The following is a 5,000-nucleotide window of genomic DNA, read 5'->3' as shown; positions in this document are numbered from 1 at the left end:
GAAGTCTGGGGTAGAATAAAAAAGAGACCCTTCACACATGAAGAATTCATGCAATAAGGGGCATGTGTGTGTGTGTGTGTGTGAGGGTGAGTGAGAGAGAGCGAGCGACTGAGTGTTCGCAAAGCTCTGATTCCTTTTCTGGCCGTGGGGAGTGAAAAGGGGCTGGACCGTGTAAAGAAAGAGAGAGGGAGGAATCGTGTGCGTGTGTTTGATTGCAGGGAAGCTGCCAGCACTCCTCCGGCAGCAAGAGGCGAATCCCGACTGCTGGATTCCAGCCCCTCTCCTCTGGATAGAAAGAGGGACAGATGACAAAAAGGACCAGGATGCCTGACACAAGAAATGGACTAACTGACACAGACAGGGAGAGAGAGAGCATTAAAGGCAGAGAGAAGTACTAGTGGTTTGGTGCTGGCTGGATGGTGCAAAGAGGAATTCAAACGTGAATGTGAAGAAGAAAAGTTCTGGATATAATTGTAATGACTTTAAACTTCCATCATCTGCAGATGTTTGTGCACTGAGAATGGGCAGTGGTTACCGGAGAAGCACTTGCAGTGACTTTTTAACTAGTTTGTTTTTAAATCACTCTTTTTTGATGGCAAAATGTGGGTATGGACACACAGACAGTACCGTTTTTTTGCGTCCCGCCTGCCTCGTTCTGGCTATGAATTGTGAATACGTTAGATGATGGATTGGAAAGAAGTGTGAGTACTTTTAAAGCTTTTTCTCTATGTGTGTGTGTGTGTGTGTGTGTGTGGGTGCAGTGGGTTTTGACCCATAGATGTCAGTTGCAACACACCCGTCTTAACGCCAGGAATTCTTTCTCCGTCCTCTGAGCTCACCTGCCAAACTCTACAAAGGCTGCTGTCTGATTGTTTATACATACTTGGGATATGGATTGCTCCTTGACTGTGGAACATGTCAAAGCATGTTTGTTTAGCGTAACATGCGTGCTGCAATGAGTTTGAGCAGGTGGACAAGTAGAAAGTGCAAGCACATGGACATGTGCTTTATAGCCGCTCTCCATTTATGAACTGAGCCGGGTTTTTTTTCTCGAGGAGATGGAGAGAATGAAAGAGAGAGGGAGTGAGAGAGCATGAGTGCTTCAACAAGCAATTAATTTCAGCATTAGTGTACAGGTGTGCGTGCTGAGAATGCTTGAGCTGTTGTTGTGGATTCATGAATTGCTTTATTACTGTACAAGCATTTAATTTCAAACCTCCCCAACTTATCAGTTGCATTTTGATTGAATATAGAAAATAATATTCTTTCTGTTTATGCGTTATAAAAATATATTTTCAATGAAAAGTCCCTAAAGTACATTTTTATAAGAATTAATTTATTAATTTATTTATTTATTTAAAATAAATAAATAAATAAACAAATAAACACACAAATAAATAAATAAATAAATAAATATATTTATTTGTTATCATTTTGAAAAAGATTACTAGATCAATTTAAAGAAAACATTGTTCTTTTCTTTTCTTTTCTTTTCTTTTCTTTTATAGCTATTATTTCATAATATCTTCATAATATACTGCTTCACATTTCTGGTCAAACTGATTATAAATGTCATGTCTTGTAGTATTCTAAATTTTTTAAACATAAATAAATTGATTTTCTTTTTTTAAATTTTGCCATAAGAAATTCAGTTCAGTATTCTTTTTTTATTTCTAATATTTATAGTGATTTTCTTACATTCTTAAAGATAATTTTACAAGAGAATTATATATATAACAACACACACTTGATCACACACAAAAACTTGATTTGTCTGATTCACACTCTCTCTCTCTCTCTCTCTCTCTCTCTCTCTCTCTCTGTCTATTGCTTTCTCTTTTTCTGTCTTTCACTCATAATGCTTTCTGAATGCATCACTCACACATTTCTTCAATCCTCTTCATCTGTTTGTACACACACACACACACACTCACACACACACTTGCATCCTCTTGTGGGCCGACGGTTCCCCGGGGAGGGGCCGCTGCTGTATTCCTCCTGGATGTTATAATTATTTCATCAGCCAGCGGTGTGTTCTCTGAGTGTGCTCTTGGGCTGACGCGGAGGGCCGAACGGAGCTAGAGAAAAGAGGGGTGGGGCGGAGAAAATGGAGGGAGAGAAAAGAGGAAGGGACGGGTTGTCACTTCTAGATGTATGGAGTGATGCAGAGAGGGGTAGAGAAAAAAAGGGTGTAGAATTGCCAGACATACTGGGGAACACACACATGAACGTCCAAAGGGCTGGTGCCTACACTTATGATCCGTGCTTGTGTGTCTCAGAAAAAAAAAGACAAGACAGACATTTATTGTCACAAGCACACTCCATAATGCCCAGCTTTTACTGACTCCCACTTGTTCTCCTCTGCTTTCCTATCTCCTGACTTTCATTTGATTTGATCTTATGACAGGTTATACAAACATTATTAACACACAATTATTCCATCATTTCTGAAATTCTAAATCCATCAATTTTGCATTGTAGGAATAATTGACAGCATCATTTTATGGGCAATCTCTTGTATCTTTGAAATTAATGTAATTAATAGTTGTAGTATATATTAATAAAATAAAAAAATATATATTTATTTATTTATTTACCAATAAATTAATGCGGTGCAACATGCATAATGCAGAAACATTGCAGGGAAAAAAGCAGGTAATATCTGTGTCAAGGTCAGTACGTCTTTTAAAAATAGAAAAATATTTGACATTAGTTCAGGTTATTTCAGGTTGTAAAATGTCATACATACCAAAACATACTTATCTTTATAAATTAATAATTAATTATATTTAAAAAAAAAGTGCTTTTCTACCATATTTTTTTCTTTAAAACAGTTTTAAAAATATTGTTTAAAATGTGTACCCTCACAGGCATTAAACATAAGGAACTTACCTTTTACTTGATAGTTACACCACATTTTATAAAGTCAATAAATGTGAACCTTTCCTAAAAAAGAGTGTAATTCACCAAGGTAACATTATGTAGTCACATATTACCTGATCTGTTATTCTACTCTTCTTTAAAAAAAAATGCTCTCCAAAATGTGTGTAAGAGATACAAAAGGAAGAGTGGCATGGCAATTACATTAGAGATCCAATGTGCTACTGTAATGTGTGCTCTTAGCATTTAAGTATTGTTCAGAGTGTGATTTTCAGTGTACTTCACTTTTGATTATTGCTGCATTTAGTGTGATCAGTCGGTCATGGTTAAAGACTGCTGCGGACAGCTTTCTTTTAGTTAGTTCTCCACTGTTACACTTTAGCCCAAGAGAACAGCCTTAATGCGTCTCTTAATGTGAGCTAAGCCCCAAAACGTCACTTGATAGCCTTTGGTTTTTCTCTCTCTCACTCCCTATCTTTCAGTTTCCCTCACTTACACTCATTTGTTCCTCTCATGCTGTGATTTTACTCATAGGTTCATTCGATCACCAGAACAATTGTAAAGTTCAGTCTTATGATGTAGCTTGTTGGGAAGGTAGCTGTTACTTGGGTAAAGGTCTTGAACTTGCCATTATTACCACTTCATCTACTGTTTCTGGAATCCAGTATTGACATCTCACATAGATTTTTAGATTAATTTCCAGACTGTAACTGGGTCACTGTAAAGCCAGACTTAGCAAATGGCTAATGTTAGGGCTAACTACAGGGCTGACCCCCATTAGACCCAGTTTTACATTTTTAGAGGACATTTTTCAAGGGTTTCTGAGCACAGTGTTCCTATTTAGTTGTGAAATAAAGAGGGGGAAGGCAGCCTGTGGAGAAAGAGCGAGTTGGTCTTTGTTTACTTTGGCAATGTGATAGGGGGCTTTTGACCTTTCAGGTCTGATTTTATAGCATTGAGTTGTAAATGTCAAGCTCTACCATTAAATCAATCAGGAAAAGACCAAAAATGAATTTTGGACATACACCCCTCTGTCTGAGTGAAAAAAGAATATTCTTAAAACATGTAGTGTTCCTTGGAAAATCACTTTTCGCTGTGGTGTCAAAGGGATTTGGCTTGATTTTAATGGAACCCCCTTTGACAGAGCAACTGGAATTGAGAGATTTCAGTCGACTGCTTCGATGAACCTTTGTTTTTAATGCTAAAAATACCTCATTCCACACCTTTGTAGCATATATTATATTTTTCATAAATGAAGTCTCCAAAGAACACCAAAATTTTATTTTTCATGAGTGTTTTCCACCCTTTGCCTGACCCATTAGAATTGAACAAACTGTTGTTGCCACTGTATCTTTAAGACTTATGTATGTAAATGACCTCTGTTATGATTGGATAACCTGAGTCATGAGTTCATCTAGGTGTGGATGATATACCGGTAGACACAATTAACTGGTAGAAATTTGTCAATCGGTAGAGATTTTATCATGGTTAGATTTTATCATGGTTACACACTCATGTGACATTGCTGTGCTACATGGTCAAGAAAACGTATAGTTTGCAAGCAAACAGCTGAGAAAGAAAACATGTGTAGCAGTATATTGGATCTGAGCAGCTCTTAAAGTGACAGCAGTCTAATATTCCTGCTGTCTGTCAACAAAAGCTGTTTTAAACAACAAAAGAGTGAAAATCTCACTGCTTTTGACTAAATAACTTTTGAAACTTTAATAAGAGGATTAAATTATATATATATATATATATTTAACTTACACAGTGAAGAATATATTTTATATTTTTCATTCAGGGTAGTATTAGTTTTCTGTGCTATTGACACTGGTGACAACAATTATGAAATGTATATGTATCAAACATTTTGATATCATAAAGACCTTACTTGCAACAAAAATAACTGTATTATGATATATATTGTTACCTTGGTAAAAAATCATGTCGTAATATAGGATTTTGGTCATTTCAACCATCCCTGAGTTCATCAGGACTGGATTAGTTGCTGAATAGGTCTTTTATTGTGTAAACACAGGTTATCGTGATTATGGTTCTGGTGTGAGTTGTATGACAATCTGCTTCTCAAAAAAAAAAAAAAAAAAAGAACAAAAGTAATA

General features: G+C 36.3%; 1 protein-coding gene across 1 annotated transcript in view; it reads left to right on the top strand.

Moving 5' to 3' along the window:
- Window positions 1-5,000, top strand: part of LOC107679804 (kinesin-like protein KIF26A) — a 106,654-nt gene that overhangs the window by 72,918 nt on the left and 28,736 nt on the right. The window lies entirely within an intron of this gene.

Source organism: Sinocyclocheilus anshuiensis, unplaced genomic scaffold, assembly GCF_001515605.1.
Source record: "Sinocyclocheilus anshuiensis isolate Anshui unplaced genomic scaffold, SAMN03320099.WGS_v1.1 scaffold676, whole genome shotgun sequence".
In the NCBI taxonomy this organism is placed as follows: Eukaryota; Metazoa; Chordata; class Actinopteri; order Cypriniformes; family Cyprinidae; genus Sinocyclocheilus; species Sinocyclocheilus anshuiensis.
Note: the sequence above shows the minus strand (reverse complement) of the source record. Positions and strands in the feature narration are given on the sequence as shown.